This window comes from Dipodomys merriami, unplaced genomic scaffold, assembly GCF_024711535.1.
Source record: "Dipodomys merriami isolate MVZ:Mamm:240054 unplaced genomic scaffold, mDipMer1.0.p SCAF_1, whole genome shotgun sequence".
Taxonomy (NCBI): domain Eukaryota; kingdom Metazoa; phylum Chordata; class Mammalia; order Rodentia; family Heteromyidae; genus Dipodomys; species Dipodomys merriami.
The window spans coordinates 21,390,235-21,404,218 of record NW_027202270.1 but is presented as its reverse complement, the minus strand read 5'-3'; the positions used below and the strand labels follow the sequence as shown (position 1 = coordinate 21,404,218).

The following is a 13,984-nucleotide window of genomic DNA, read 5'->3' as shown; positions in this document are numbered from 1 at the left end:
CAGTAGAAGAACCAAAAGAGGAGGTGATTTGCTGTTCATGTGTATCAATTTTGTCCATTCACCTTTGCAGTTACTTTTAAGAGGATAATTTTTTGATATTTTTTTCCTAACTCACCTCTACTTTTGAGAGTGTTTTGCTTTAGCAGTTTAGCTTACATATTAATATTTTAGGTGTTTTTAACTAACACACATTCCAGAAATCTTACGCTTGAGAATAATGTATATTTTCTAATTTGGAACTTTAGATATGTGTGTACAAAAATCAAACTATATAAATATATATGTATATATATGTATGTCTATTTGTAAAGTTTGAGTTTTGTCTAGTTCACAGCATCCGTATCAATTGTATTTAGTAATATCAACAATTTGCAATAAAATTTATGGATTTCTCAGTCTTTTTCTACAGTTCTATTAAATTTCACACATTTTGAAGCAATTTCATTTGGTACATGCATGTTTAGAATGAGTTTATCAAACAGATTAATTGAAACATCACTTTTACACTATTTCTGACTGTTTTTATACACAAAGTATATATTTAAATAAATGAAATAATGTCTTCTGTACATTTTCCATGCAAAATGTAAATGTTTCTTAAAGCAGTTTTATGTACAGTTTTGCATTATTACTTTTCACTTAATAATGTATCAGGAAACTTTCTCATGGTTTTAATTACTTTTCAGAAATTCTAGATTCAATGTCCTTATAATGTGTCATTATTTGGATATTTTATAATGTAATTCCATTTTCCTTTTATCTATTCATTGGTTAATTTTTGTTGTTTCTCTACTGGAAATAACATTATGAGGTCAATCCTTGCACACAGACATCTGATTATTATCCTGGTATAAACTCAAGAATTAGAAGTATTAGATAAAGAATATAAACACATATTCCTGGGTGCTGCTCCTTAGTTTGTTTTGCTTCAGGCTAGTGCTTTTCTACTGGAGCCACCGCTCTACTTCCGGCTTCTTTTGGTGGTTATTTGAAGGTAAGAATCTCAGGATCTTTCCTCTCTGGGCTGGCTTCATACTGCAATCATAAAATATCTGCCTCCTGAGTAGTTAATATTACAAGCCACCAGCTCCCAGCTGTTTCATGTTCTGGTTATTAATTTATGCTTATCATTAGCAACAGATTAATAAAAAGTATGAATTGGATCTCTGTAATGATTAATTGGTATGTCCTTTGGCAAACTTGATATGTAACAGTGGATGGTAGCTGATATTGCTGTGAGCCTTTTAGATGACAGAATTCAGGAGGCTTTTGTAGGGAAAACAACCCTATGTTAATTACTACTTGGTTTTCATTCTTACTTAGAAATGAATGTTTTCTGCAGTAATAGTCTGGTAGTTGTAGAGACAGTGGTAAGCACTGAGTATAGAGAAAACTGTTTACATGCACCAACTTTCTATGGTTAGTTCCTCTTATGCTGCTTCTTGTAAAACTTAACCTGAGTTTTTTCCTTAGTCATAGGCTCTCCATGCATGTGTGAATTAAGTTAGTTGTCTGTAACCTCTAACCCCTCCATGAATATTGTTAATTGTGGTTTTCTCAGACTGTCTTTACCAGTTACTTTCCCATTCTCTTCTTAAAATATGTTCCCTTGTTTATCTTTATTGGATTGTACATTTATAGTTTCCTTTATATTAAATATTTTAGACATTGTCATTTCCACTCTCATTCTACTATTTCTTTCCTTAAGATAAAGGTTATACAGCAAGTTAATTTATTAGCACTAATTCGAGTCAAACCAAAAAATAATTTCCTTAAGGAGCAAGAGGAAATTACTGCTAGGAGACAGTCACTCAGGAACTATCATGCATTTAAGAAGGAATAAAATCCACAAATAATTAAAAGGTACTCAAATTTGAAAATAAGTATTTTTTCTTTAAAATAAATGCTCATTAAATGCATGCTGCTGTTTCCTCTTGTATTTGTTTTCCTAGATTGCACCATGTTTCTTCTTTCAAAAAAAGGAATTAAAAAAAAAGGAATTCACATTACATACAAATTGTTATTACTGCATGGTTACTGGGGTTTACATATTAAATTATTGGTTTTGAATTGAAAGGATGATTTAGAAAGGAAACATTAAAAATAAAAATGAAGATGATTTAATAATCTAAGAGATTATTCTGAATAAGTCACACTTAACGATACATCAAGAGTCAACTACTTCAATGACTTGGACTCTTTCTTGGACTTTTATGCAGGATTTATGTGGTATGTCGTTATGTATTATATTCCCCTCCTGTTTCTAAAAAGATGAACAAATAACAGAGGATAACAAATGTTTATATAATAATCTGTATGGATTATGTTTTCTGAGTTAACACAGATAAAATTAAGTTATACATTTATCAAACTTAAATTATAATAAAATCATCATACTTGGGCTTAAATTTTTACTGTTATGCTACATCTATATAACATTGCTGCTGTCTAGCATGTGGGATACCTTTGCCTGGTGCTTGTAATAGGTGTCAAAATAGAAATAATGTTTATTGCTTTCTGTGGAACTTACTGTTCACAGAGAATCAGCTCTGGATAAATGATGCATTTTATCTGATGTTGAAAAATAACAGCAATGATATATTGTTTGGAATAGTCTACCACAAGGCACTTTCAGTTCATCTCTGGAGAATATGCTCATACTTTTTTTGTTGTTGTTATTTTTTATTGTGAAAATACCATACAGAGGGGTTAAAATTACATGGGCAAAATAATGAGTACATTTCTTATCAAGCATTGATGCCTCCTCCTTTGTTTCCCCTTCCCATCCCTTCCCAACTACCTCCCCGCACCCCCCATCCCCCAGCCAAAGTTGTAAAGTTCGTTTTCGATATAATGACTTGTACATCTCATTGTTGCAATGGGTCCACCTGTGTCCCTATTTAAACGATTTGTTTTTGCCCTTCCACAAATTATACCAACATCAAATACAGTGAGAGCAGGGATTATACTGTGGGGGAGGGACATACAAAGCAACAAAGAAATAATCTTATAAATATGTTAGAAACAATTGCATGAAAGAAAAAAATACATTTGAATACTTATCTTGGGGTTCATTCACCTAAAATCAACTTATCTGACCTTTTCTGCTTGTCTCAGACATATACTAGTTATTGCAAATAAGGGAAACCATGGGACCTATGTTTCTTTGGGCCTGGCTTACTTCACTTAATATAATTTTTTTCCAAGTCTTTCCATTTCCTACTTTTTATGTTGCATGTTTCTTTGGAGACTGATATTGCCCATTTTTGAGAAGACTAAAAGCAAAGGAGTTAAAAATGGGTTGCTATGTGAAGCAGAACATGTTATCACTCACAAATAGGACCTGGAAGGCATATATACACATTTTGATTTTAAAGTCAAAGACCGAGAAGAGATTTTAAAATTCACACACCAATGAAGGACACAAATATTGAAGACTTGTGGCTTTCCTTAATGCTTTTGTAGGAATTAACTCTTCCAGTCTAACCACATATCAGGTTGTTAATTAGCATTACATGAAATTCTTTTTTTTTTTTTTCTTCTTCTTCTTCTTTTTTTTTTTTTTTTTGGTTGTGAAGTTTGAACTTAGGGCCTGGGTGTAGTTCCTGAGCTTTTCTTTTGCTCAAGGCTAGTGCTCTACCACTTTGAGTCAAGTGCCATTTCTGGTTTTCTGGTGGCTAATGGAGATGAGTTTCACAGACTTTCTTGCCCAGGCCTGCTTCAAACTGCCATTCTCATATATCAGCCTCCTGAGTAGCTAGGATTACAGGCATAAGCCACCAGCGCTCAGCTTAGTCATATAATTTTTTTAATATAAAATTGTCTTCATTTTCTGAGTACCTTTCATCTTGTCTGTTAGAAAAAAGGTATCTTCTTACCTGTCCTCTCTGGAGGATATTACCTCAGATACTATAGGCTTGCCAATTTTTATAGACTTATTTCCTTACAAGATGGGTAGAGGAATAAGGAATTGGCTACTGTTTTATCTCAGAGAGAGGGGGGGAGGGGGAAAAAGGGAGAAAAGAAGGAAGGGAGGGAGGAGGAGGAGAAGGAAGGGGAAGAGAGGAGGAGGAAGGAGGAGAGAGGAGAGAGAGAGAAGTGGCAGTGAAATAACCAGAACAATAAATGTCATTTCATGGTACATTTTGATCCAATGCATTTTTGCTGTGTAAATCCAATGTATTTATGATACCTAATGTTCATCTTGCCTTAACTTCCAGTTTTAAAAGTGTACAAAATATGTAGTTGAAAATTATTATTGATAGACCAAAACTCAGTTTATTTTGTGCTCAAGTCATAATATTAGACAGGTACAAATATTTAAGATATACTTCAGTACAATGTTAGATTACATTAAGATTAAGCGATGCAGGATAACAATATAGTGAAGATGGAAGTCTCTGGAGAGAAGGAAAATGTTCTATATTTAGACTGATACTAGCTGTATGTATTTAGTTCAATTGTATAGATTTTCTATGACCCAAATGGCTTCATCTGCAGGAAGAACTGAAAATTATGTCTACTGTTGTGGTTTTTGTTATTTTCACCTCATAACAAATCTTAATGCAATGACTAACTCTATAAATAAAGATACTTTATGTGTTATTTCAATTTTAGTCTTTCAACAACACTGAAAAGGGAGGTGTTGCTTTTATTTAGTTGGTAAAAATAGTCAAGCCCAGGAACTTTTATTAATGTGTGTCAGATCATCTAGTTGTTAGAAGGCAAAACTAATCCAAGACTTTTTCCTTTTCTTGTCTGCTTAATATAGTCTTCTTTATTTGCTGATTTTGTATGGTATCAACTATTATTATCATTATTATTATTATTTTAAGGTGCATTTCAGAAGACTACATTTATCACAGTTGAAATATCAGGCTAATTTGCTGGGAAACATTTAATTTTCTTTTACACCTTATAGGCTAAGGAGAAAGGGACATTGGCTCCTTACAGGGGAGAATAGGTTTAGCACCAATGGGTAATTTTGTGTTTGAAGGAAAAGCCTGAGAAAAAAAGGCTTTTGGAGAAGGAAACACAAGTTAGGCAACAATAGAAAAGATAGATTGTCAATACATTTCACCTAATTTTAAGGCAAATTATTATTATCAGGAGAAATAGGACAAGATGAAACAAATTCCAAAATTCAATTGTTCCATTAAACTTTTTCAGTGTTTCCTCTAGTCAAGTAGCTTACAAGTTATTTGAAGATTGGACATACTCACATTATCATATTATATATGTTACTTCAATTTACCCATAAGCTATAATGGTATACATTTAATAAATATTGAAAAGTTGAAATCTATGAATTAATTTTCAATTTATTTTAAAAATATGCAACTATCCAGGTACCAGTGGCTTACACATATAATCCTAGCTGCTCAGAAGGTTGAGATCCAAGGATAATTGTTTAAAACCAACTCCAGGCAGAAAATTTTGCAAGACATAAATTATCTCCTGTTAATCAACAGAAGATCAAGTGAGAATGTAAGATTCTAAGTTCAAGATCCTGTACCAGCACCAAAACAAACAAGTAAAATGTGTGGTTTACGTATAGCAAATCATTATCTGGAATGATTATTTATTTCCAGGAACACGTAATTCCTTCCCAAATATGGTCAAATGGAATTTTATGGAAGCATTTGCATTTTCTCTAGTAACATTTCAGGATTAAAGATTTCTTGGTCCTCAGCCATTTCATTCCCAGGATGGCATGCAATAATATAAAAACATTACTATGAAACCCTCTTAGTCTTTAGCCATTGTAGTGAAAAGTATGACCTTTAGAATCACATTGCTCAGACCCAGTCCCTTACTCGATTTGGGCAGAGTAATTTCTCTGACCTTCAATGCTCTCATATATAAAATGACATTAAAATAACTTATGGGAATTAAATTATAAAATGTCTGTAAAGCAGTGAGGAGCTCAGCATGTGGCAAGTCATTTTATTGTTGTAATAAACTATGTATTTTAAAATTGCTTCTTACTATATATATATCTGTACATATATATGTATATACGTATAGTAAGCTTTGTGTTCCCCTATGAAGCATATTTATTTGACCACATGTCCTGTCATTATAGTGGTGATTTCAGAGTCCCCATAAATGGTCTTCAATACAATTGTCTTAGCACCCTTTGACTTATTCTGCTTCCATCAGTTTCACATTGTAACTCTCTCCTATAGTTTTTTCACGTTATTGTATTTTAAATGACCTGAGAAATGTGGGTGCTTGAGCTGGAAAAAGCAGCTGGTAAGTATGAATAGTTTACCTTGTTACCATCCCATTATTCTTTTTGTTTGTATTATTCCTCTCTGTCACTCTTCATAGATAAGCAAGATGTGTAGCTTGCATGACATAACTTGGTCCCATCTGTAAACATTATTTCAAGCTCAGTTTCATTGCTACTGACAGAAACCCATCTCAAACTAAAAGTGCAAACTTTTCCCAAAGCAGGCCAGTTCTAGCTAAAAGGCAGGGAATTATTGATTCATGTAATTGAGGAGAAGGATAATTGAAGGAAGAACTGTTCAAGAGAAACGAATGAAGCCTGGATAATTTTCACAGTTCTCAGCTTCTTTAGAAGGTAAAAAGCTAAAAGTTGGAAATGACTACCAAAAGTGTGGTACAGCTTTCAGACATGGCATTTTCGACTCTAATTACTAAGTTTGAATTTGCATCCGCAACTCACACATTTCCAGACGTTCATCTTGGACAAGTAGCTCTCATCTTAGATGTCTTGAAAGAGTCTAAACAGAATCTAGTTACAGGTGAATCTAGATGAACCCCCCTACTTGATACTTATTTCAGTGAGCTCATACTCTGTCCTGATAGGCAAGCCAGAAAACTGCCAACTATGTGCTTCTCTGTATCTATTCTCCTACAGCCAAATAATCACAACTTAAAAATTCTATTGTCCTCCTTTATCACACATACTGTTTCTTTCATTAGATATTTGTGCAGTATTCTCAAGTAAGAGTGATCTCAATCAAAATATATCTCTTTCCACATGTCATTTCTTTCAGTGACTTCCCATTATTGTAAAGATGAGGACAAAAAAATTACCAACATGATAAATAGGCACCAGGAACTTCTGGCATTGCTTATTGAATCTTGCCTCAAATTTCTATTTCCTTTAGATCTTTCTTTCAGGTTCTCTGGCCCATCATGCCCCTTTGTGTGGTCAGGCTTTAGCTTATACATCAATATAACTTAACCTGCTTTTGAAAACTGGTAAAGTTTGTACTCTACGTAATCGTGTTTCTATTATTAGTAGTAGATAACAATATGAAAAACACATCATACAAATACTGAAATTAGAAATTTCTTTTGAAGAGATAATTTTAAATTAATGATTTTTTTAATGCTCACAATTTTGTGTATGCCATTCAAACATCATCTGAAATCCCATTTCCTTAGGGAAGTTTTTTCTTAACTACTTATTCTGGGTTAGGCGCTTTGTTATTCTCTATCTTACAGAACCTAGACTCTACCTTGTTGGCTCAGAACAGTGTCTTATCAGACTTGATTAATTTCCCACTTCAAGCTTTGAGAGAGAAAGAACTCGAACTCCTCTTGCCCATTGCTGTATCTCCATCCTCTCTATTGTCTAGCTCATAATGATGAGTGATTTTGGAGTAGATGAATAGAGAGCTATTCAGTCCCTCTTGGACTGCAACTTGAAATCAGAGCTGACTCCAATACCGCTGTTCTGCAGTGACAGTATATATTAGCATATTATAATAATAAATTACCATACTGAGTGTTCAGCACTTGTCTTGAACATATTTGAAAGCAAAACACGAATCCTTAGCTTTTTTAGTTTAATCAGTTTAATTATGATTTCACGACTTACAGTATTAATGAAATGAGGGGATTGTGCTGAGGGAGGTGTAGAGTGTTTAGGAGACTATTGGAAGGATAAGATACTTAGACAAGGACAGAGACATCTGCCTGTGGGGAGCTGTCGAGAGTTGGGGCAGAAGCAGAAAAGTGCCCCAGACACAAAGGGCTCAGCAACCAGGCAATGAGGTTGACTGTGGCATTGAGGGCGTACCTGGCCCTCCTCTGGCATAGCTGCAGAGTAGAGTGGGCAAAGGGAGTGGGTGACATGGAACTGAAGCAGTGGGAAGCTTGTGAGCATATCACAGTAAGCTTCACTTGAATCATGTAGATAGGCACCTTTTATGTTGGTTGAGGGGAGCAAGAAAGATTCAAAATTAAAATGTGATTTGGTTCATTGCTGACAATTTGAAATCATTCTCCATTTTTTAAAAGTATATCCCTCCATTCCTCTATTCCTTGACCTTTCTGCCTTTCCATCTCTTGACTCTAACCCCTCCTACTTGAGTATGAAAGTATTATACATGGTCAAAAATCTTTAATATGTTTTTTTCTAATAGCTTGGGGGAATGCATAATCACAGCCCTCCAGTGAAATTGAGGTCAAGCCCAATATTCCACTGCATTTTCTGTCCTCTTCATGAAGATTTTAATAATTTCATGTAAAAGTACAGAAGAATTTTTGGTATCAATAAATGTTTTGACTTTACTATTAACTAAATACTGATTATATTTTTTTTAAGAGTGCAGTGTATATTCTGCTGCAAAATCATAAAGATGATACACTGAAAATGTTATTTCCTTTGGTTTTTAATGTACATATCTGTATCTCAGTATGAAGAAAGCATGATGATTATATTTCTCTGTATTTGTCTTATTACTTACTACTTTATGCATTTATATATTAAAAAATAAAGCATTCAACTCATATTTCCTTCACAGGGATAGAAAAGGGTTCTCTTGATTTTTCCATTTCTCCCTAATTTAACCTTGTTTTATTCAAATAAATACTGGCTAAAACTTTCACAAAACAAAGAGAGTTAAATTGAAGTTTATTCTCTTTTCAGAGACATACAGGAAAAATGATCACTGAATTAATACTACAGTTTTAATTAACTTTTTCATTTCTATATTAAATCAAAATTTTTTAAAGATGGAAAGCTGCTATCCCAACTGGGAGACATCTATGATACAGCAGCTTGAGGTTGATTATTATCCAGAGTTTCTGGCTGGGCTTCAAGATCTGTGGCTGCCAAAATGTAGGGACATCATCCCATAAGCTTGACAATAGAGATGAGCATTAAAAAATTACTTTGTAATACATATCTAAATCTGTGTATCCCTGGGCTTACATCACATATCTCATTACCATGTTTCTTTATGACTTGATTAGAGTGAAGAAATGTATCCCAAACACAAGAAAGCACCTTCCTCCTGTTCGTTAAGTGCACATATCTTTTAGAGGTTTAAAATGTATTGATGGTATTTTATCGCCTGTGACTTTTGTCTTGATTGTGGTACAAACTTCCATGCTTATTACCATTTGAAATCATCCAAGGTGCAGTTTAGCATAGTGGAGAAAAAAATCATTGTCTTATTTTGAAATCTAGATTTTGCTACTATCTAGTTAGTAAATGCCAGATAACTAAATCTGCTTGTCCATTTTGGCTTTTTAATCTATTTTTTGTATCCCCTTAATTAGAGAGAACCTTGACCTTTCCTCATCATTATGAGATTTCTTTAAAAATGTGAGAACCTTATTGGGTTTGTTGGCACAGGTATATAATCCCACTTATACAGGAAGTAGAGATTCTGAAACAAGGCTAGACAAATGGTGCAAGACCCAGCTTATGAATGGAACTGTCTCTGGTGTGTGTGGCTGGGAAAAGAATTTGGAGGGGGAGAGAGTGAACTTAGTTGAAGCAGGTAGCATTGTATTGCCCAAACCCAACTAATGTAACATTGCTTTCTGACATCATGAGGGGTCAGTACCTCGTCTGTTTTCCTATCTTCTCTCAATTCTCCTTAACACATTGTCATTTGAGGTCTCCGTACATTTATTCGCTGACCAAAGGTAACATTTTTGTTTAAATAGTTATAATTTTACAGAGTTTATGTCTTATTGAAAATTTAAAATGACATGCTTTCATTAAAGATCTGATCAACTATATGGAGTCATATCTTTGCCTAGAGATTTTTGTACCTACAGTGTCCCCAAGTTCCAATTGTTTTACTTAATCTTATTCCTCCCTGGTCTTCTGCTGCCCACATTTCAGAAATTCCTTTTCTCATTGCTTTGTTTGCATTTGTATTTACTATTTTAGGTTTATTTGTTGTTTTTTCATGTATGGAGAGTTTCAGTACCAAGTTTTAGTTTTCCCAGAGTCCAAATTCTTATTTAGATTAATGTATTTTTTGCTATCATCTTTAGATAGTATTTTCTGCCTTGATGACTGATGCCTTTTGGGCTTACAATTCGTTAATGTGTATTTCTAAAACTAGTTCAATGTCATTGCATTTGTTCGATTCGTTTCAGTACCATTTCTCAGCTGTCTCACTTTGCTGAGAGTTATCTGGCTATGCATAAATGTACTTTGTACATATGATCCTGGAATGAAGTGATGTTTTTGGCAATGCTACTAATTTTGACCATAAGACAAATGTTTACATTCACTGAAAGTACGTTTTTGAGTTCTCATTTTTTAATCTCTGATTTTGACTTGAATGTGTAGTAAACTTTGGCTTATAGCCAAAAGATAGAATTTGAATCAGAATCTCTGCAAAGTATTACTAAAATAAATGTATAAAGGCAAAAAGATCTTGTTTATATAGTGTTGAGTTAGCTGCAGTAAATCAGAGAATGTGCTTTTAAAGCTGCTAAATCTTTAACATGTATTATCATTCTGTAGTGGAAAAAAGAATAATGACTCCAGCTATGCTTTTATAGAATGTGTCACTAAGAGACTATTAGACAAGTAAAATTACTATGTAAGTTCATACACAAAATATAAATCATAATGCTATTTTGCTATTTTCCCCTCAGGGAATGCTGACTGTTTTGTGAATTAAATATAAACAACACATTGACTTGTGGGAGGGCCTAAGTATGCCTTTATGGAACACCTATTATGTAGAAGATCCCTATTATATAGAAGATCCCATTCTGAAGAGACAGAAATGCATGCTACCTTTGTTTTCTGATAGTTCATAGTCTGTGTAATGACACGATTCCAGTGCTCTGTCAAAGCAGGGGGTGACAGAGGTAACAGGGCTAGGGTAGGGCATATGTAAGGTAAGCAGTGTAAGGTGATGTTAGAGATGGCCTTGCATCGCCCCCCCACGGATGGTCTTGTGTACAGAATAGACCAGCTGGTGGAAATCAGAAAAACAAAATGTGATTGCATTTTCTTTTTCATGGACATATTTCTTCCTAAGGAGAAATAATATATAATGATATACGCTTTCTCCTGACCAGTTTTTGTTTGTGGACTTCATTAAGCAGCGAGATATACTGAGGGTTGCAGATTTTCCTATTGAAAAGAACAGAAACCCCGAATAGGAAAAGAATAAGTGAATGCAGAGGGAGGAACATGAGCATAATTCGAAGGCGGGCTGGCAGGCGCCATCCGTTTTGATCATGAATGTAAATAATGGTGCTTAATTAACGTGAACATTCAAAAACAAAATAAGGAACGTGGGAGCGCGGATCCCTCCGGGGTGTCTCCTGCTTCAACAGTGTGCTGGACGGACCCAGAGACCTTGTGACCTCCCGCTGCCCGTCTCCTCCTGAGCAGCTACCTGGGCATCTTCTCAGGCTTCTCTGCTTTCCAGACCAGCCAGCATTTTGGTTTTGGTTTTGGTTTGTTTTTTTAAATAATATATTATATACTACATAATTATGATATATAATAAATATGTAATTATAATATAATAATATAGTATGTTTATATATATTTATTTTTCTTGTCGCTTTCCCTTCTTTTTATTTTTTGGTATTTTCTTGCTGACCAACCTCTAGCTTCCAGAGCAGCCACAAATACTTTTACCGAGTTCAAAAGACTTTAATCGCCTGGCCAATTTGCCTCTGTGGGCTTCTGGCACCTACATTTCACTAGCGCTCTGATAGGACCCCAAGGATGTGGCTCTGGGGAGCCTTGGCCAGCTTCTGCCAGTTGGGCAAGGAGGAGCGCGAGGCCCCCTACGGAAGATGCAAAACCAGCGCAACGGCCTGCACCTTTCCAGGGCCGGCAGAAAGCATTCTGATGCCACCGCGGGGAGGCACCAGAGTCCCGGGACCCCGGAAAACAGCCTGAACCCTTCATGCATTATCGGCCTGCACAGACCTCCGCCTCTGTCACCTCCCGGACGCCCACCACTTAGGCAGGAGGTAAAATGGATCAGGCTAGTAGCTGACCCGCCACAGACAGGCCAGCCTTGTGTCTCTCCTGGCAGGGTTTCTGGGCCAGCCTTTTTCTTCAGCCACTAGACATTGTTTTCCATCAGCTTGGAGTCTTTTCCCAAAACATGGGCCATGGAAAAGTGAGCTTTTGATGACTTGTTTAGATTCCTGAGGAAATTTTGGTAGAGTTAGATAAAAGACAACAAAAGTACATTAGGATAAATAAACCATAGGCGTAGATATACATGCTAGAGGAATAGATATGGAATAAGAAAATGGGAGTTATGAACTCTGGAGAAATTCAGTGTTTAAATGACATGTATGTATATGTACATGCATATGTATGTATGTATATATCTAGGTATAGTTTCTGATGACAAAACGCATTTCAGTAGAAGTACCTATAGACGAGAAAATTGTTGGCTAACATTAAATCATCTGTCATCAATGAGATGGTAGGAAAAATGTTCAAAGCCTGAGACTTCAGTTATTACTTAAAAGTAGTGATCATGATTCATTCATGATAAATGAACAAAAGACAGAGTATGTGGTAAATTTTAGGAGACTAACTTTTCAGCTTCAAATATTCTACCATAGGATACTTCTAAATAATCGATGGATTTCTTGGGTTGCAATATAGAATTTCTACAGTTGAAGCACTATTTTACACTAATCAGAACCCACATAATTATGCAAATAATATAGGATTAGTTTCATCTGGACAATTTTTTTCCAGTCATTTATGATTGATAATCTCAGCCACAAAGGAACATCAGCACAATCCTTAGAAATAGATGATACCTCATTCTAAGCCTTAAATGTAATTTAATTAGTATAATTAATATAAATTCCTGATTGTATTAAGATGAAATAATCTGTTATGTTGGTTTGGAACAGGTCTTAGAATAACTGAAGAATAACAAACTACTGCATTTAAATTAAATTGTTTATTTCAAATCACTCTGATCTTAATAAGCAAATCATTTAACCTATTTTGTTGTCTTAAGTCTAAGCTTATGGCAAAATGAAACTAGCTAAGTCAATACAGGAAAATATGCAAAAGACTTTTATAAATTCTGCATGAATGAGTACACATTTTCTAATAAAAAGTTTGTTGTTGGGTCTGCGGACATGGAACTAATGACATTTTGGATTTACAAAAACTATTCTAGCAAGGCACTGATGACTCACACCTGTCATCCTAGCTACTCAGGAAACTGAGATCTGAGGATTGTGGTTTGAAGCCAGCCTGGGCAGAAAAGTCCATGAGACTCTCATCTCCAATTAACCACCAAAAAGCCAGAAGTGAAGCTGTGGCTCAAGTGGTAAAGTGCTAGCCTTGATTATGAAATCTCAGAGACAGCACCTTGATTGAAGCCCACAGGACCTGCACTGTGTGTGTATTCCATCTTTAAAGATGATTCACCAGCAAATTTCTCTTTCAGAAACCTATCAATTCTCTTAGATCATGAAATACCTCTAATATTTGTTATCTTCAGGAATCCAATATACCTGTGCTACTAGCATATAAATACTTTTTTCTGAATACATTAATGGAAACAATTTATATATCTCTGAATTGTTCTCTCTATGAAAGCAAAATTAATCTAATATTAAGTATGATTATTCCCCCCCCCCCCCAGATGAGTATTCAAACTCAGTACCTGACATTTTCACTGATCGGCTAGCTCTCTGTCACCTGAGCTCTACCGCCAATCCCAATTCTCCCATTTCTCTTCTA

At 34.9% G+C, this 13,984-nt stretch overlaps 1 protein-coding gene across 3 annotated transcripts in view; it reads left to right on the top strand.

Annotated features, from left to right (window-relative positions):
- The window catches only part of Spag16 (sperm associated antigen 16), a 782,336-nt gene that overhangs the window by 69,622 nt on the left and 698,730 nt on the right, over window positions 1-13,984 (top strand). The window contains exon 1 of one of the 3 annotated variants that reach the window (XM_070027799.1): window positions 12,061-12,231. The exons of the other annotated variants lie outside the window; for them this stretch is intronic. The gene's annotated coding sequence lies outside the window, so the exon portion shown is untranslated. Of the gene's footprint in view, window positions 1-12,060; window positions 12,232-13,984 lie in introns of those variants that run through there. 3 annotated transcript variants of the gene reach the window in all.